Below are 18,257 nucleotides of genomic sequence, written 5' to 3' on the forward strand. Positions count from 1 at the left end.
TGTGGGCCTGTCCCCTTTCTTCTATCCCTGCCTTGATTCTCAGCCCCTCAGGAACCCAGGCCCTGACCCATCTCGCCTTTCCCCACAGACAAGCAAGCCAGCTGTGTAGGCACCCATGGCATGTGCATGCACTGCTCCGTGGATCCCAAGAACCTGTGCTCAAGAGTTTCTTCCCACTTCTGCCATCGCCCAAGCTTCCTGCTCGGGCAGGTAAACCACCTTGACTACTGCCTGCAGCGGGGCTCGGCGGGGGCGGAGCCGGCGGCCCCCCCGCCGCGGGCGAGTAAAGGAGAAGGCGGGCGGAGCGGGAGGCAAAAAGCCTACAGCACCCGGTATTCCCAGGCGGTCTTCCATCCAAGTACTAACCAGGCCCGACCCTGCTTAGCTTCCGAGATCAGACGAGATCGGGCGCGTTCAGGGTGGTATGGCCGTAGACGGGGGCGGGGGACCGCGGGCGGCCTCTTGAGGCCCAGTTTCGCTGGCGCTGGCGCCTTAACGCCAGCCTGGCGGCCAGCCCGCCCCGGCAGGGCCCCCTCGCCCGCCCAGGCAGGGGGAACGGAGGTCCCGTGTATCGGGCGGCGGCGGAGGGTTTGGCAACCACCTCCCAGCCCAGGGCGGCCGTGACCCAGCAAACCCTTCGGCGCTTGGCGCCCCGCCCAAGATCCCGCACGTCGCTCACAGGGACGTGGCCCCGGAGGCTTCAGGGCCGGGGCCCGCGGTCCCTTGGGCGTCGGCCCTGCCCGCCCACGCGGCGCTAGGCGCAGCCCGGCCGCAGCCCGGGCCGGCCCTCCTGTCCGACAGCAGCCGGCCCGAAGCCACCGGGAGCCACCATTGAGTCGCCACGGCCCCTCAGCCCCGGCAAGGCCACCCTTGCCCCCACACCCCCCGCCGAGCTCAGGACCCCGCCCCTGGTGGCCGGCCGGCCCGGGGAAGCGGCCCCTGCCCTCGATCCCGCTCCAGCACCCAACCGCGGTGACACGCCAGAGGGGCGGGGTGGTGGTGGGGCGGGGCTTTTGTCGGAGGGAGCTGTGGAGGGACACACCGGCACACAGGTGGCGGCGCCGGGGCTGGGCGCCGGTGGGGGCGGCCAGGTGCAGGTCGAGGGGCTCGCGGGCCGAAAGGACGGCCACTGGGCCTGCGGCGGAGTCTGGGTCCGGGTCAGCCACCCCGGGAGCGTCTGGGGTGCGGCTGCCTTCCAGGGCCGCCTTCTGGCCGCCTGGCCGGCCGGGCCGGCGGGGAGCGCACCCGCCGGCGCGCGCCGTGGTGGGAGGGGCCTGAGGAGGTGGGGCCTGCAGCGGGGCCCGGCGGGGGCGGAGCCGGCGGCCCCCGCCGCGGGCGAGTAAAGGAGAAGGCGGGCGGAGCGGGAGGCAAAAAGCCTACAGCACCCGGTATTCCCAGGCGGTCTCCCATCCAAGTACTAACCAGGCCCGACCCTGCTTAGCTTCCGAGATCAGACGAGATCGGGCGCGTTCAGGGTGGTATGGCCGTAGACGGGGGCGGGGGACCGCGGGCGGCCTCTTGAGGCCCAGTTTCGCTGGCGCTGGCGCCTTAACGCCAGCCTGGCGGCCAGCCCGCCCCGGCAGGGCCCCCTCGCCCGCCCAGGCAGGGGGAACGGAGGTCCCGTGTATCGGGCGGCGGCGGAGGGTTTGGCAACCACCTCCCAGCCCAGGGCGGCCGTGACCCAGCAAACCCTTCGGCGCTTGGCGCCCCGCCCAAGATCCCGCACGTCGCTCACAGGGACGTGGCCCCGGAGGCTTCAGGGCCGGGGCCCGCGGTCCCTTGGGCGTCGGCCCTGCCCGCCCACGCGGCGCTAGGCGCAGCCCGGCCGCAGCCCGGGCCGGCCCTCCTGTCCGACAGCAGCCGGCCCGAAGCCACCGGGAGCCACCATTGAGTCGCCACGGCCCCTCAGCCCCGGCAAGGCCACCCTTGCCCCCACACCCCCCGCCGAGCTCAGGACCCCGCCCCTGGTGGCCGGCCGGCCCGGGGAAGCGGCCCCTGCCCTCGATCCCGCTCCAGCACCCAACCGCGGTGACACGCCAGAGGGGCGGGGTGGTGGTGGGGCGGGGCTTTTGTCGGAGGGAGCTGTGGAGGGACACACCGGCACACAGGTGGCGGCGCCGGGGCTGGGCGCCGGTGGGGGCGGCCAGGTGCAGGTCGAGGGGCTCGCGGGCCGAAAGGACGGCCACTGGGCCTGCGGCGGAGTCTGGGTCCGGGTCAGCCACCCCGGGAGCGTCTGGGGTGCGGCTGCCTTCCAGGGCCGCCTTCTGGCCGCCTGGCCGGCCGGGCCGGCGGGGAGCGCACCCGCCGGCGCGCGCCGTGGTGGGAGGGGCCTGAGGAGGTGGGGCCTGCAGCGGGGCCCGGCGGGGGCGGAGCCGGCGGCCCCCGCCGCGGGCGAGTAAAGGAGAAGGCGGGCGGAGCGGGAGGCAAAAAGCCTACAGCACCCGGTATTCCCAGGCGGTCTCCCATCCAAGTACTAACCAGGCCCGACCCTGCTTAGCTTCCGAGATCAGACGAGATCGGGCGCGTTCAGGGTGGTATGGCCGTAGACGGGGGCGGGGGGCCGAGGGCGGCCTCTTGAGGCCCAGTTTCGCTGGCGCTGGCGCCTTAACGCCAGCCTGGCGGCCGGCCCGCCCCGGCAGGGCCCCCTCGCCCGCCCAGGCAGGGGGAACGGAGGTCTCGGGTATCGGGCGGCGGCGGAGGGTTTGGCGACCACCTCCCAGCCCAGGGCGGCCGTGACCCAGCAAACCCTTCGGCGCTTGGCGCCCCGCCCAAGATCCCGCACGTCGCTCACAGGGACGTGGCCCCGGAGGCTTCAGGGCCCGGGGCCCGCGGTCCCTTGGGCATCGGTCCTGCCCGCCCACGCGGCGCTAGGTGCAGCCCGGCCGCAGCCCGGGCCGGCCCTCCTGCCCGACAGCAGCCGGCCTGAAGCCACCGGGAGCCACCATTGAGTCGCCACGGCCCCTCTGCCCCGGCAAGGCCACCCTTGCCCCCACACCCCCTGCCGAGCTCAGGACCCCGCCCCTGGTGGCCGGCAGGCCCGGGGAAGCGGCCCCTGCCCTCGATCCCGCTCCCGCACCCAACCGCGGTGACACGCCAGAGGGGCGGGGTGGTGGTGGGGCGGGGCTTTTGTCGGAGGGAGCTGTGGAGGGACACACAGGCACACAGGTGGCGGCGCCGGGGCTGGGCGCCGGTGGGGGCGGCCAGGTGCAGGTCGAGGGGCTCGCGGGCCAAAAGGACGGCAACTGGGCCCATGGCGGAGTCTGGGTCTGGAGGGCTCTGAGACTCCATCCGCTCTGGTGCCTCGGGTCTACCGGCCCGACGCCTGGTAGCGCGACACCCCACCGGCCCACAGACGTAGCCTCCCCAGCTGTGCTCACAGCGAGTCCAACCGCAGCCTGCATCCCTCCACGGGACACTTGGATTACTCCCGCGATCCCCACGAGGTGCGGCACCCGCTGGCCGAATGGGCTGAGATCCTGCCCTTGCGGCGCCCTGTGGCCACCTCCGCCTCCCTCACGGTACTGGCCGAGGCCTCGGACCAGCGGGCCCCGGCTCCCAGCTCAGCGCTGCTCCTCCGCCCCTCTCACCTCCTGCCCGACGTCCAGGCTACCGAGCACCCTCCACCCCCGCCCACCTTCATGCCACTCAGCCGGAACCCGGGAGGCAATGCCAACTACCAGGTGTGTATGACAGTCTGGTGCTGAAGTGGCAACCGCAGGAGGGCCAAGCGCGGGCCAACTCGCTGCTACCTTCCACCTCGGCCTCCAGGCCCTCTCTGCACGGGAGCCAGACTGGGAAAATGAACTTACCAGCAGCAAATGGGGGCAGGGGCAGGGGGCGGCAGGGCATGGAGAGAGGAATAAAGAGCGCCAGAGTCCAGGAAACATTGGTGGTCTGTGGCTTGGAAGCGCCACTCCTTCTGCCAGCCTGGGTCCCTGCGCTTGGCTTCCTGCAATAAGAAGCCAGTGTCCCCTTCTTGGCCTGAGGGTCCCTTTGGTTTAGTGGCCACAGTTCTGCCAGCAGGCCCCTCCTGGTCCTATACCATGCACTAAGTACATCTGCAGCTGCAGACTCCAAACCCCTGGTCTCTGGGCACCTCCTCTGTGTCTCAGCTGTCCCTGTCCACAGAGAGCCTCATACAAGAAGTTGCTTCCAAACTGGGAGGTTCCACATCTGGGCAGGTCCAGCTCCAGGCCCAGTGAAGGGCATGAAGAAGGCTGAGGCTCTGGACTCCAGCCAGGCCTTCAGCAGGCCTCTGAGGCCAAGGTCTTCCTAGTCTCAAGAGGGGCCAAGAGACGCAATGTGTCATTTGAACAAGTGAGTCAGCGGGCGGTGAGCGAATGAATGACCGCTCGAGGGGATGTATGCCGGCCACCGGGCCCTGTTTGACTGTCCAGGCTCAGCTTACCTGACCCTGGTTACCAGGGAATGCCACTCTGGGCCCTCCTTTTCATCCCCCTCCCTCACTGTGACCTCACCACCTGCCCCATTATGACCCAGTCTGGCTCCCAGTTAAAACTGGAGGGCAGAGGGCCCAGGCAGTCCTGGGACCAACGGCCATGGGTGAGCGAAACTACTACCGAGCCGAGCCGTTCACTGGCCCCATCCCCAGGAAATGCCAGGAGCAAGGATACTCAATTCTTCTGATCCCGGTCAGCTTCATCTTGCTCAACGTGGGGATCAACATGGTGACTATGGTCAGGGCAGGATCTGTGCAGCGCGGTTGGGGGAGCCCTGGGGTCTTGAAGGGGCTGAGGTGGGAGGGCTGCTGGGGTGTGACCGGACAAGGGTTGGATTTCAGGGCTCACCCTGCTCCCGGCCTCCCCCCTCCCCTTCTTCCCTCAACTCTGGAGGCATCTGAAGAGATTCTTGCGGGCACTTTTCAATCGTATTTTCCACAAAGGTGAGTGGGCGCCGGCGTGGGTTCAGGGGATGTGGGCCTGTCCCCTTTCTTCTATCCCTGCCTTGATTCTCAGCCCCTCAGGAACCCAGGCCCTGACCCATCTCGCCTTTCCCCACAGACAAGCAAGCCAGCTGTGTAGGCACCCATGGCATGTGCATGCACTGCTCCGTGGATCCCAAGAACCTGTGCTCAAGAGTTTCTTCCCACTTCTGCCATCGCCCAAGCTTCCTGCTCGGGCAGGTAAACCACCTTGACTACTGCCTGCAGCGGGGCTCGGCGGGGGCGGAGCCGGCGGCCCCCCCGCCGCGGGCGAGTAAAGGAGAAGGCGGGCGGAGCGGGAGGCAAAAAGCCTACAGCACCCGGTATTCCCAGGCGGTCTCCCATCCAAGTACTAACCAGGCCCGACCCTGCTTAGCTTCCGAGATCAGACGAGATCGGGCGCGTTCAGGGTGGTATGGCCGTAGACGGGGGCGGGGGGCCGCGGGCGGCCTCTTGAGGCCCAGTTTCGCTGGCGCTGGCGCCTTAACGCCAGCCTGGCGGCCGGCCCGCCCCGGCAGGGCCCCCTCGCCCGCCCAGGCAGGGGGAACGGAGGTCTCGGGTATCGGGCGGCGGCGGAGGGTTTGGCGACCACCTCCCAGCCCAGGGCGGCCGTGACCCAGCAAACCCTTCGGCGCTTGGCGCCCCGCCCAAGATCCCGCACGTCGCTCACAGGGACGTGGCCCCGGAGGCTTCAGGGCCCGGGGCCCGCGGTCCCTTGGGCATCGGCCATGCCCGCCCACGCGGCGCTAGGCGCAGCCCGGCCGCAGCCCGGGCCGGCCCTCCTGCCCGACAGCAGCCGGCCCGAAGCCACCGGGAGCCACCATTGAGTCGCCACGGCCCCTCAGCCCCGGCAAGGCCACCCTTGCCCCCACACCCCCCGCCGAGCTCAGGACCCCGTCCCTGGTGGCCGGCAGGCCCGGTGAAGCGGCCCCTGCCCTTGATCCCGCTCCCGCACCCGGCCGCGGTGACACGCCAGAGGGGCGGGGTGGGGGGCGGCTTTTGTCGGAGGGAGCTGTGGAGGGACACACCGGCACACAGGTGGCGGCGCCGGGGCTGGGCGCCGGTGGGGGCGGCCAGGTGCAGGTCGAGGGGCTCGCGGGCCAAAAGGACGGCAACTGGGCCCATGGCGGAGTCTGGGTCTGGAGGGCTCTGAGCCTCCATCCGCTCTGGTGCCTCGGGTCTACCGGCCCGACGCCTGGTAGCGCGACACCCCACCGGCCCACAGACGTAGCCTCCCCAGCTGTGCTCACAGCGAGTCCAACCGCAGCCTGCATCCCTCCACGGGACACTTGGATTACTCCCACGATCCCCACGAGGTGCGGCACCCGCTGGCCGAATGGGCTGAGATCCTGCCCTTGTGGCGCCCTGTGGCCACCTCCGCCTCCCTCACGGTACTGGCCGAGGCCTCGGACCAGCGGGCCCCGGCTCCCAGCTCAGCGCTGCTCCTCCGCCCCTCTCACCTCCTGCCCGACGTCCAGGCTACCGAGCACCCTCCACCCCCGCCCACCTTCATGCCACTCAGCCGGAACCCGGGAGGCAATGCCAACTACCAGGTGTATCACAGTCTGGTGCTGAAGCGGCAACCGCAGGAGGGCCAAGCGCGGGCCAACTCGCTGCTACCTTCCACCTCGGCCTCCAGGCCCTCTCTGCACGGGAGCCAGACTGGGAAAATGAACTTACCAGCAGCAAATGGGGGCAGGGGCAGGGGGCGGCAGGGCATGGAGAGAGGAATAAAGAGCGCCAGAGTCCAGGAAACATTGGTGGTCTGTGGCTTGGAAGCGCCACTCCTTCTGCCAGCCTGGGTCCCTGCGCTTGGCTTCCTGCAATAAGAAGCCAGTGTCCCCTTCTTGGCCTGAGGGTCCCTTTGGTTTAGTGGCCACAGTTGTGCCAGCAGGCCCCTCCTGGTCCTATACCATGCACTAAGTACATCTGCAGCTGCAGACTCCAAACCCCTGGTCTCTGGGCACCTCCTCTGTGTCTCAGCTGTCCCTGTCCACAGAGAGCCTCATACAAGAAGTTGCTTCCAAACTGGGAGGTTCCACATCTGGGCAGGTCCAGCTCCAGGCCCAGTGAAGGGCATGAAGAAGGCTGAGGCTCTGGACTCCAGCCAGGCCTTCAGCAGGCCTCTGAGGCCAAGGTCTTCCTAGTCTCAAGAGGGGCCAAGAGACGCAATGTGTCATTTGAACAAGTGAGTCAGCGGGCGGTGAGCGAATGAATGACCGCTCGAGGGGATGTATGCCGGCCACCGGGCCCTGTTTGACTGTCCAGGCTCAGCTTACCTGACCCTGGTTACCAGGGAATGCCACTCTGGGCCCTCCTTTTCATCCCCCTCCCTCACTGTGACCTCACCACCTGCCCCATTATGACCCAGTCTGGCTCCCAGTTAAAACTGGAGGGCAGAGGGCCCAGGCAGTCCTGGGACCAACGGCCATGGGTGAGCGAAACTACTACCGAGCCGAGCCGTTCACTGGCCCCATCCCCAGGAAATGCCAGGAGCAAGGATACTCAATTCTTCTGATCCCGGTCAGCTTCATCTTGCTCAACGTGGGGATCAACATGGTGACTATGGTCAGGGCAGGATCTGTGCAGCGCGGTTGGGGGAGCCCTGGGGTCTTGAAGGGGCTGAGGTGGGAGGGCTGCTGGGGTGTGACCGGACAAGGGTTGGATTTCAGGGCTCACCCTGCTCCCGGCCTCCCCCCTCCCCTTCTTCCCTCAACTCTGGAGGCATCTGAAGAGATTCTTGCGGGCACTTTTCAATCGTATTTTCCACAAAGGTGAGTGGGCGCCGGCGTGGGTTCAGGGGATGTGGGCCTGTCCCCTTTCTTCTATCCCTGCCTTGATTCTCAGCCCCTCAGGAACCCAGGCCCTGACCCATCTCGCCTTTCCCCACAGACAAGCAAGCCAGCTGTGTAGGCACCCATGGCATGTGCATGCACTGCTCCGTGGATCCCAAGAACCTGTGCTCAAGAGTTTCTTCCCACTTCTGCCATCGCCCAAGCTTCCTGCTCGGGCAGGTAAACCACCTTGACTACTGCCTGCAGCGGGGCTCGGCGGGGGCGGAGCCGGCGGCCCCCCCGCCGCGGGCGAGTAAAGGAGAAGGCGGGCGGAGCGGGAGGCAAAAAGCCTACAGCACCCGGTATTCCCAGGCGGTCTCCCATCCAAGTACTAACCAGGCCCGACCCTGCTTAGCTTCCGAGATCAGACGAGATCGGGCGCGTTCAGGGTGGTATGGCCGTAGACGGGGGCGGGGGGCCGCGGGCGGCCTCTTGAGGCCCAGTTTCGCTGGCGCTGGCGCCTTAACGCCAGCCTGGCGGCCGGCCCGCCCCGGCAGGGCCCCCTCGCCCGCCCAGGCAGGGGGAACGGAGGTCTCGGGTATCGGGCGGCGGCGGAGGGTTTGGCGACCACCTCCCAGCCCAGGGCGGCCGTGACCCAGCAAACCCTTCGGCGCTTGGCGCCCCGCCCAAGATCCCGCACGTCGCTCACAGGGACGTGGCCCCGGAGGCTTCAGGGCCCGGGGCCCGCGGTCCCTTGGGCATCGGCCATGCCCGCCCACGCGGCGCTAGGCGCAGCCCGGCCGCAGCCCGGGCCGGCCCTCCTGCCCGACAGCAGCCGGCCCGAAGCCACCGGGAGCCACCATTGAGTCGCCACGGCCCCTCAGCCCCGGCAAGGCCACCCTTGCCCCCACACCCCCCGCCGAGCTCAGGACCCCGTCCCTGGTGGCCGGCAGGCCCGGTGAAGCGGCCCCTGCCCTTGATCCCGCTCCCGCACCCGGCCGCGGTGACACGCCAGAGGGGCGGGGTGGGGGGCGGCTTTTGTCGGAGGGAGCTGTGGAGGGACACACCGGCACACAGGTGGCGGCGCCGGGGCTGGGCGCCGGTGGGGGCGGCCAGGTGCAGGTCGAGGGGCTCGCGGGCCAAAAGGACGGCCACTGGGCCCGCGGCGGAGTCTGGGTCCGGGCCAGCCACCCCGGGAGCGTCTGGGGTGCGGCTGCCTTCCAGGGCCGCCTTCTGGCCGCCTGGCCGGCCGGGCCGGCGGGGAGCGCCCCCGCCGGCATGCGCCGTGGTGGGAGGGGCCTGAGGAGGTGAGGCCTGCAGCGGGGCCCGGCGGGGGCGGAGCCGGCGGCGCCCGCCGCGGGCGAGTAAAGGAGAAGGCGGGCGGAGCGGGAGGCAAAAAGCCTACAGCACCCGGTATTCCCAGGCGGTCTCCCATCCAAGTACTAACCAGGCCCGACCCTGCTTAGCTTCCGAGATCAGACGAGATCGGGCGCGTTCAGGGTGGTATGGCCGTAGACGGGGGCGGGGGACCGCGGGCGGCCTCTTGAGGCCCAGTTTCGCTGGCGCTGGCGCCTTAACGCCAGCCTGGCGGCCAGCCCGCCCCGGCAGGGTCCCCTCGCCCGCCCAGGCAGGGGGAACGGAGGTCCCGTGTATCGGGCGGCGGCGGAGGGTTTGGCAACCACCTCCCAGCCCAGGGCGGCCGTGACCCAGCAAACCCTTCGGCGCTTGGCGCCCCGCCCAAGATCCCGCACGTCGCTCACAGGGACGTGGCCCCGGAGGCTTCAGGGCCGGGGCCCGCGGTCCCTTGGGCGTCGGCCCTGCCCGCCCACGCGGCGCTAGGCGCAGCCCGGCCGCAGCCCGGGCCGGCCCTCCTGTCCGACAGCAGCCGGCCCGAAGCCACCGGGAGCCACCATTGAGTCGCCACGGCCCCTCAGCCCCGGCAAGGCCACCCTTGCCCCCACACCCCCCGCCGAGCTCAGGACCCCGCCCCTGGTGGCCGGCCGGCCCGGGGAAGCGGCCCCTGCCCTCGATCCCGCTCCAGCACCCAACCGCGGTGACACGCCAGAGGGGCGGGGTGGTGGTGGGGCGGGGCTTTTGTCGGAGGGAGCTGTGGAGGGACACACCGGCACACAGGTGGCGGCGCCGGGGCTGGGCGCCGGTGGGGGCGGCCAGGTGCAGGTCGAGGGGCTCGCGGGCCGAAAGGACGGCCACTGGGCCTGCGGCGGAGTCTGGGTCCGGGTCAGCCACCCCGGGAGCGTCTGGGGTGCGGCTGCCTTCCAGGGCCGCCTTCTGGCCGCCTGGCCGGCCGGGCCGGCGGGGAGCGCACCCGCCGGCGCGCGCCGTGGTGGGAGGGGCCTGAGGAGGTGGGTCCTGCAGCGGGGCCCGGCGGGGGCGGAGCCGGCGGCCCCCGCCGCGGGCGAGTAAAGGAGAAGGCGGGCGGAGCGGGAGGCAAAAAGCCTACAGCACCCGGTATTCCCAGGCGGTCTCCCATCCAAGTACTAACCAGGCCCGACCCTGCTTAGCTTCCGAGATCAGACGAGATCGGGCGCGTTCAGGGTGGTATGGCCGTAGACGGGGGCGGGGGGCCGCGGGCGGCCTCTTGAGGCCCAGTTTCGCTGGCGCTGGCGCCTTAACGCCAGCCTGGCGGCCGGCCCGCCCCGGCAGGGCCCCCTCGCCCGCCCAGGCAGGGGGAACGGAGGTCTCGGGTATCGGGCGGCGGCGGAGGGTTTGGCGACCACCTCCCAGCCCAGGGCGGCCGTGACCCAGCAAACCCTTCGGCGCTTGGCGCCCCGCCCAAGATCCCGCACGTCGCTCACAGGGACGTGGCCCCGGAGGCTTCAGGGCCCGGGGCCCGCGGTCCCTTGGGCATCGGCCCTGCCCGCCCACGCGGCGCTAGGCGCAGCCCGGCCGCAGCCCGGGCCGGCCCTCCTGCCCGACAGCAGCCGGCCCGAAGCCACCGGGAGCCACCATTGAGTCGCCACGGCCCCTCAGCCCCGGCAAGGCCACCCTTGCCCCCACACCCCCCGCCGAGCTCAGGACCCCGCCCCTGGTGGCCGGCAGGCCCGGGGAAGCGGCCCCTGCCCTCGATCCCGCTCCAGCACCCAACCGCGGTGACACGCCAGAGGGACGGGGTGGTGGTGGGACGGGGCTTTTGTCGGAGGGAGCTGTGGAGGGACACACCGGCACACAGGTGGCGGCGCCGGGGCTGGGCGCCGGTGGGGGCGGCCAGGTGCAGGTCGAGGGGCTCGCGGGCCGAAACGACGGCCACTGGGCCCGCGGCGGAGTCTGGGTCCGGGCCAGCCACCCCGGGAGCGTCTGGGGTGCGGCTGCCTTCCAGGGCCGCCTTCTGGCCGCCTGGCCGGCCGGGCCGGCGGGGAGCGCCCCCGCCGGCGCGCGCCGTGGTGGGAGGGGCCTGAGGAGGTGGGGCCTGCAGCGGGGCCCGGCGGGGGCGGAGCCGGCGGCGCCCGCCGCGGGCGAGTAAAGGAGAAGGCGGGCGGAGCGGGAGGCAAAAAGCCTACAGCACCCGGTATTCCCAGGCGGTCTCCCATCCAAGTACTAACCAGGCCCGACCCTGCTTAGCTTCCGAGATCAGACGAGATCGGGCGCGTTCAGGGTGGTATGGCCGTAGACGGGGGCGGGGGGCCGCGGGCGGCCTCTTGAGGCCCAGTTTCGCTGGCGCTGGCGCCTTAACGCCAGCCTGGCGGCCGGCCCGCCCCGGCAGGGCCCCCTCGCCCTCCCAGGCAGGGGGAACGGAGGTCTCGGGTATCGGGCGGCGGCGGAGGGTTTGGCGACCACCTCCCAGCCCAGGGCGGCCGTGACCCAGCAAACCCTTCGGCGCTTGGCGCCCCGCCCAAGATCCCGCACGTCGCTCACAGGGACGTGGCCCCGGAGGCTTCAGGGCCCGGGGCCCGCGGTCCCTTGGGCATCGGCCCTGCCCGCCCACGCGGCGCTAGGCGCAGCCCGGCCGCAGCCAGGGCCGGCCCTCCTGCCCGACAGCAGCCGGCCTGAAGCCACCGGGAGCCACCATTCAGTCGCCACGGCCCCTCTGCCCCGGCAAGGCCACCCTTGCCCCCACACCCCCCGCCGAGCTCAGGACCCCGCCCCTGGTGGCCGGCAGGCCCGGGGAAGCGGCCCCTGCCCTTGATGCCGCTCCCGCACCCGGCCGCGGTGACACGCCAGAGGGGCGGGGTGGGGGGCGGCTTTTGTCGGAGGGAGCTGTGGTGGGACACACCGGCACACAGGTGGCGGCGCCGGGGCTGGGCGCCGGTGGGGGCGGCCAGGTGCAGGTCGAGGGGCTCGCGGGCCAAAAGGACGGCAACTGGGCCCATGGCGGAGTCTGGGTCTGGAGGGCTCTGAGCCTCCATCCGCTCTGGTGCCTCGGGTCTACCGGCCCGACGCCTGGTAGCGCGACACCCCACCGGCCCACAGACGTAGCCTCCCCAGCTGTGCTCACAGCGAGTCCAACCGCAGCCTGCATCCCTCCACGGGACACTTGGATTACTCCCGCGATCCCCACGAGGTGCGGCACCCGCTGGCCGAATGGGCTGAGATCCTGCCCTTGCGGCGCCCTGTGGCCACCTCCGCCTCCCTCACGGTACTGGCCGAGGCCTCGGACCAGCGGGCCCCGGCTCCCAGCTCAGCGCTGCTCCTCCGCCCCTCTCACCTCCTGCCCGACGTCCAGGCTACCGAGCACCCTCCACCCCCGCCCACCTTCATGCCACTCAGCCGGAACCCGGGAGGCAATGCCAACTACCAGGTGTGTATGACAGTCTGGTGCTGAAGCGGCAACCGCAGGAGGGCCAAGCGCGGGCCAACTCGCTGCTACCTTCCACCTCGGCCTCCAGGCCCTCTCTGCACGGGAGCCAGACTGGGAAAATGAACTTACCAGCAGCAAATGGGGGCAGGGGCAGGGGGCGGCAGGGCATGGAGAGAGGAATAAAGAGCGCCAGAGTCCAGGAAACATTGGTGGTCTGTGGCTTGGAAGCGCCACTCCTTCTGCCAGCCTGGGTCCCTGCGCTTGGCTTCCTGCAATAAGAAGCCAGTGTCCCCTTCTTGGCCTGAGGGTCCCTTTGGTTTAGTGGCCACAGTTCTGCCAGCAGGCCCCTCCTGGTCCTATACCATGCACTAAGTACATCTGCAGCTGCAGACTCCAAACCCCTGGTCTCTGGGCACCTCCTCTGTGTCTCAGCTGTCCCTGTCCACAGAGAGCCTCATACAAGAAGTTGCTTCCAAACTGGGAGGTTCCACATCTGGGCAGGTCCAGCTCCAGGCCCAGTGAAGGGCATGAAGAAGGCTGAGGCTCTGGACTCCAGCCAGGCCTTCAGCAGGCCTCTGAGGCCAAGGTCTTCCTAGTCTCAAGAGGGGCCAAGAGACGCAATGTGTCATTTGAACAAGTGAGTCAGCGGGCGGTGAGCGAATGAATGACCGCTCGAGGGGATGTATGCCGGCCACCGGGCCCTGTTTGACTGTCCAGGCTCAGCTTACCTGACCCTGGTTACCAGGGAATGCCACTCTGGGCCCTCCTTTTCATCCCCCTCCCTCACTGTGACCTCACCACCTGCCCCATTATGACCCAGTCTGGCTCCCAGTTAAAACTGGAGGGCAGAGGGCCCAGGCAGTCCTGGGACCAACGGCCATGAGTGAGCGAAACTACTACCGAGCCGAGCCGTTCACTGGCCCCATCCCCAGGAAATGCCAGGAGCAAGGATACTCAATTCTTCTGATCCCGGTCAGCTTCATCTTGCTCAACGTGGGGATCAACATGGTGACTATGGTCAGGGCAGGATCTGTGCAGCGCGGTTGGGGGAGCCCTGGGGTCTTGAAGGGGCTGAGGTGGGAGGGCTGCTGGGGTGTGACCGGACAAAGGTTGGATTTCAGGGCTCACCCTGCTCCCGGCCTCCCCCCTCCCCTTCTTCCCTCAACTCTGGAGGCATCTGAAGAGATTCTTGCGGGCACTTTTCAATCGTATTTTCCACAAAGGTGAGTGGGCGCCGGCGTGGGTTCAGGGGATGTGGGCCTGTCCCCTTTCTTCTATCCCTGCCTTGATTCTCAGCCCCTCAGGAACCCAGGCCCTGACCCATCTCGCCTTTCCCCACAGACAAGCAAGCCAGCTGTGTAGGCACCCATGGCATGTGCATGCACTGCTCCGTGGATCCCAAGAACCTGTGCTCAAGAGTTTCTTCCCACTTCTGCCATCGCCCAAGCTTCCTGCTCGGGCAGGTAAACCACCTTGACTACTGCCTGCAGCGGGGCTCGGCGGGGGCGGAGCCGGCGGCCCCCCCGCCGCGGGCGAGTAAAGGAGAAGGCGGGCGGAGCGGGAGGCAAAAAGCCTACAGCACCCGGTATTCCCAGGCGGTCTCCCATCCAAGTACTAACCAGGCCCGACCCTGCTTAGCTTCCGAGATCAGACGAGATCGGGCGCGTTCAGGGTGGTATGGCCGTAGACGGGGGCGGGGGGCCGCGGGCGGCCTCTTGAGGCCCAGTTTCGCTGGCGCTGGCGCCTTAACGCCAGCCTGGCGGCCGGCCCGCCCCGGCAGGGCCCCCTCGCCCGCCCAGGCAGGGAGAACGGAGGTCTCGGGTATCGGGCGGCGGCGGAGGGTTTGGCGACCACCTCCCAGCCCAGGGCGGCCGTGACCCAGCAAACCCTTCGGCGCTTGGCGCCCCGCCCAAGATCCCGCACGTCGCTCACAGGGACGTGGCCCCGGAGGCTTCAGGGCCCGGGGCCCGCGGTCCCTTGGGCATCGGCCATGCCCGCCCACGCGGCGCTAGGCGCAGCCCGGCCGCAGCCCGGGCCGGCCCTCCTGCCCGACAGCAGCCGGCCCGAAGCCACCGGGAGCCACCATTGAGTCGCCACGGCCCCTCAGCCCCGGCAAGGCCACCCTTGCCCCCACACCCCCCGCCGAGCTCAGGACCCCGTCCCTGGTGGCCGGCAGGCCCGGTGAAGCGGCCCCTGCCCTTGATCCCGCTCCCGCACCCGGCCGCGGTGACACGCCAGAGGGGCGGGGTGGGGGGCGGCTTTTGTCGGAGGGAGCTGTGGAGGGACACACCGGCACACAGGTGGCGGCGCCGGGGCTGGGCGCCGGTGGGGGCGGCCAGGTGCAGGTCGAGGGGCTCGCGGGCCAAAAGGACGGCAACTGGGCCCATGGCGGAGTCTGGGTCTGGAGGGCTCTGAGCCTCCATCCGCTCTGGTGCCTCGGGTCTACCGGCCCGACGCCTGGTAGCGCGACACCCCACCGGCCCACAGACGTAGCCTCCCCAGCTGTGCTCACAGCGAGTCCAACCGCAGCCTGCATCCCTCCACGGGACACTTGGATTACTCCCACGATCCCCACGAGGTGCGGCACCCGCTGGCCGAATGGGCTGAGATCCTGCCCTTGTGGCGCCCTGTGGCCACCTCCGCCTCCCTCACGGTACTGGCCGAGGCCTCGGACCAGCGGGCCCCGGCTCCCAGCTCAGCGCTGCTCCTCCGCCCCTCTCACCTCCTGCCCGACGTCCAGGCTACCGAGCACCCTCCACCCCCGCCCACCTTCATGCCACTCAGCCGGAACCCGGGAGGCAATGCCAACTACCAGGTGTATCACAGTCTGGTGCTGAAGCGGCAACCGCAGGAGGGCCAAGCGCGGGCCAACTCGCTGCTACCTTCCACCTCGGCCTCCAGGCCCTCTCTGCACGGGAGCCAGACTGGGAAAATGAACTTACCAGCAGCAAATGGGGGCAGGGGCAGGGGGCGGCAGGGCATGGAGAGAGGAATAAAGAGCGCCAGAGTCCAGGAAACATTGGTGGTCTGTGGCTTGGAAGCGCCACTCCTTCTGCCAGCCTGGGTCCCTGCGCTTGGCTTCCTGCAATAAGAAGCCAGTGTCCCCTTCTTGGCCTGAGGGTCCCTTTGGTTTAGTGGCCACAGTTCTGCCAGCAGGCCCCTCCTGGTCCTATACCATGCACTAAGTACATCTGCAGCTGCAGACTCCAAACCCCTGGTCTCTGGGCACCTCCTCTGTGTCTCAGCTGTCCCTGTCCACAGAGAGCCTCATACAAGAAGTTGCTTCCAAACTGGGAGGTTCCACATCTGGGCAGGTCCAGCTCCAGGCCCAGTGAAGGGCATGAAGAAGGCTGAGGCTCTGGACTCCAGCCAGGCCTTCAGCAGGCCTCTGAGGCCAAGGTCTTCCTAGTCTCAAGAGGGGCCAAGAGACGCAATGTGTCATTTGAACAAGTGAGTCAGCGGGCGGTGAGCGAATGAATGACCGCTCGAGGGGATGTATGCCGGCCACCGGGCCCTGTTTGACTGTCCAGGCTCAGCTTACCTGACCCTGGTTACCAGGGAATGCCACTCTGGGCCCTCCTTTTCATCCCCCTCCCTCACTGTGACCTCACCACCTGCCCCATTATGACCCAGTCTGGCTCCCAGTTAAAACTGGAGGGCAGAGGGCCCAGGCAGTCCTGGGACCAACGGCCATGGGTGAGCGAAACTACTACCGAGCCGAGCCGTTCACTGGCCCCATCCCCAGGAAATGCCAGGAGCAAGGATACTCAATTCTTCTGATCCCGGTCAGCTTCATCTTGCTCAACGTGGGGATCAACATGGTGACTATGGTCAGGGCAGGATCTGTGCAGCGCGGTTGGGGGAGCCCTGGGGTCTTGAAGGGGCTGAGGTGGGAGGGCTGCTGGGGTGTGACCGGACAAGGGTTGGATTTCAGGGCTCACCCTGCTCCCGGCCTCCCCCCTCCCCTTCTTCCCTCAACTCTGGAGGCATCTGAAGAGATTCTTGCGGGCACTTTTCAATCGTATTTTCCACAAAGGTGAGTGGGCGCCGGCGTGGGTTCAGGGGATGTGGGCCTGTCCCCTTTCTTCTATCCCTGCCTTGATTCTCAGCCCCTCAGGAACCCAGGCCCTGACCCATCTCGCCTTTCCCCACAGACAAGCAAGCCAGCTGTGTAGGCACCCATGGCATGTGCATGCACTGCTCCGTGGATCCCAAGAACCTGTGCTCAAGAGTTTCTTCCCACTTCTGCCATCGCCCAAGCTTCCTGCTCGGGCAGGTAAACCACCTTGACTACTGCCTGCAGCGGGGCTCGGCGGGGGCGGAGCCGGCGGCCCCCCCGCCGCGGGCGAGTAAAGGAGAAGGCGGGCGGAGCGGGAGGCAAAAAGCCTACAGCACCCGGTATTCCCAGGCGGTCTCCCATCCAAGTACTAACCAGGCCCGACCCTGCTTAGCTTCCGAGATCAGACGAGATCGGGCGCGTTCAGGGTGGTATGGCCGTAGACGGGGGCGGGGGGCCGCGGGCGGCCTCTTGAGGCCCAGTTTCGCTGGCGCTGGCGCCTTAACGCCAGCCTGGCGGCCGGCCCGCCCCGGCAGGGCCCCCTCGCCCGCCCAGGCAGGGGGAACGGAGGTCTCGGGTATCGGGCGGCGGCGGAGGGTTTGGCGACCACCTCCCAGCCCAGGGCGGCCGTGACCCAGCAAACCCTTCGGCGCTTGGCGCCCCGCCCAAGATCCCGCACGTCGCTCACAGGGACGTGGCCCCGGAGGCTTCAGGGCCCGGGGCCCGCGGTCCCTTGGGCATCGGCCATGCCCGCCCACGCGGCGCTAGGCGCAGCCCGGCCGCAGCCCGGGCCGGCCCTCCTGCCCGACAGCAGCCGGCCCGAAGCCACCGGGAGCCACCATTGAGTCGCCACGGCCCCTCAGCCCCGGCAAGGCCACCCTTGCCCCCACACCCCCCGCCGAGCTCAGGACCCCGTCCCTGGTGGCCGGCAGGCCCGGTGAAGCGGCCCCTGCCCTTGATCCCGCTCCCGCACCCGGCCGCGGTGACACGCCAGAGGGGCGGGGTGGGGGGCGGCTTTTGTCGGAGGGAGCTGTGGAGGGACACACCGGCACACAGGTGGCGGCGCCGGGGCTGGGCGCCGGTGGGGGCGGCCAGGTGCAGGTCGAGGGGCTCGCGGGCCAAAAGGACGGCAACTGGGCCCATGGCGGAGTCTGGGTCTGGAGGGCTCTGAGCCTCCATCCGCTCTGGTGCCTCGGGTCTACCGGCCCGACGCCTGGTAGCGCGACACCCCACCGGCCCACAGACGTAGCCTCCCCAGCTGTGCTCACAGCGAGTCCAACCGCAGCCTGCATCCCTCCACGGGACACTTGGATTACTCCCACGATCCCCACGAGGTGCGGCACCCGCTGGCCGAATGGGCTGAGATCCTGCCCTTGTGGCGCCCTGTGGCCACCTCCGCCTCCCTCACGGTACTGGCCGAGGCCTCGGACCAGCGGGCCCCGGCTCCCAGCTCAGCGCTGCTCCTCCGCCCCTCTCACCTCCTGCCCGACGTCCAGGCTACCGAGCACCCTCCACCCCCGCCCACCTTCATGCCACTCAGCCGGAACCCGGGAGGCAATGCCAACTACCAGGTGTATCACAGTCTGGTGCTGAAGCGGCAACCGCAGGAGGGCCAAGCGCGGGCCAACTCGCTGCTACCTTCCACCTCGGCCTCCAGGCCCTCTCTGCACGGGAGCCAGACTGGGAAAATGAACTTACCAGCAGCAAATGGGGGCAGGGGCAGGGGGC

General features: G+C 69.4%; 10 non-coding genes across 10 annotated transcripts; all 10 read right to left on the reverse strand.

Moving 5' to 3' along the window:
- Positions 1–317: 317 nt before the first annotated feature.
- Positions 318–436, reverse strand: LOC137213553 (5S ribosomal RNA). Its single transcript, XR_010938189.1, has one exon. It is a non-coding gene; the product is annotated as a 5S ribosomal RNA (ribosomal RNA).
- A 937-nt stretch (positions 437–1,373) lies between these two features.
- Positions 1,374–1,492, reverse strand: LOC137213989 (5S ribosomal RNA). The gene has a single exon (XR_010938606.1). It is a non-coding gene; the product is annotated as a 5S ribosomal RNA (ribosomal RNA).
- Positions 1,493–2,429: 937 nt separating this feature from the next.
- Positions 2,430–2,548, reverse strand: LOC137213990 (5S ribosomal RNA). Its single transcript, XR_010938607.1, has one exon. It is a non-coding gene; the product is annotated as a 5S ribosomal RNA (ribosomal RNA).
- Positions 2,549–5,250: 2,702 nt separating this feature from the next.
- LOC137213991 (5S ribosomal RNA) lies at positions 5,251–5,369 on the reverse strand. The gene has a single exon (XR_010938608.1). It is a non-coding gene; the product is annotated as a 5S ribosomal RNA (ribosomal RNA).
- Positions 5,370–8,063: 2,694 nt separating this feature from the next.
- Positions 8,064–8,182, reverse strand: LOC137213992 (5S ribosomal RNA). The gene has a single exon (XR_010938609.1). It is a non-coding gene; the product is annotated as a 5S ribosomal RNA (ribosomal RNA).
- A 932-nt stretch (positions 8,183–9,114) lies between these two features.
- LOC137213993 (5S ribosomal RNA) lies at positions 9,115–9,233 on the reverse strand. The gene has a single exon (XR_010938610.1). It is a non-coding gene; the product is annotated as a 5S ribosomal RNA (ribosomal RNA).
- Positions 9,234–10,170: 937 nt separating this feature from the next.
- LOC137213994 (5S ribosomal RNA) lies at positions 10,171–10,289 on the reverse strand. The gene has a single exon (XR_010938611.1). It is a non-coding gene; the product is annotated as a 5S ribosomal RNA (ribosomal RNA).
- A 938-nt stretch (positions 10,290–11,227) lies between these two features.
- Positions 11,228–11,346, reverse strand: LOC137213996 (5S ribosomal RNA). Its single transcript, XR_010938613.1, has one exon. It is a non-coding gene; the product is annotated as a 5S ribosomal RNA (ribosomal RNA).
- A 2,696-nt stretch (positions 11,347–14,042) lies between these two features.
- Positions 14,043–14,161, reverse strand: LOC137213997 (5S ribosomal RNA). Its single transcript, XR_010938614.1, has one exon. It is a non-coding gene; the product is annotated as a 5S ribosomal RNA (ribosomal RNA).
- A 2,694-nt stretch (positions 14,162–16,855) lies between these two features.
- Positions 16,856–16,974, reverse strand: LOC137213998 (5S ribosomal RNA). The gene has a single exon (XR_010938615.1). It is a non-coding gene; the product is annotated as a 5S ribosomal RNA (ribosomal RNA).
- Between the last annotated feature and the right edge of the window lie 1,283 nt (positions 16,975–18,257).

The sequence above is a fragment of the Pseudorca crassidens genome, chromosome 19 (assembly GCF_039906515.1).
Source record: "Pseudorca crassidens isolate mPseCra1 chromosome 19, mPseCra1.hap1, whole genome shotgun sequence".
In the NCBI taxonomy this organism is placed as follows: Eukaryota; Metazoa; Chordata; class Mammalia; order Artiodactyla; family Delphinidae; genus Pseudorca; species Pseudorca crassidens.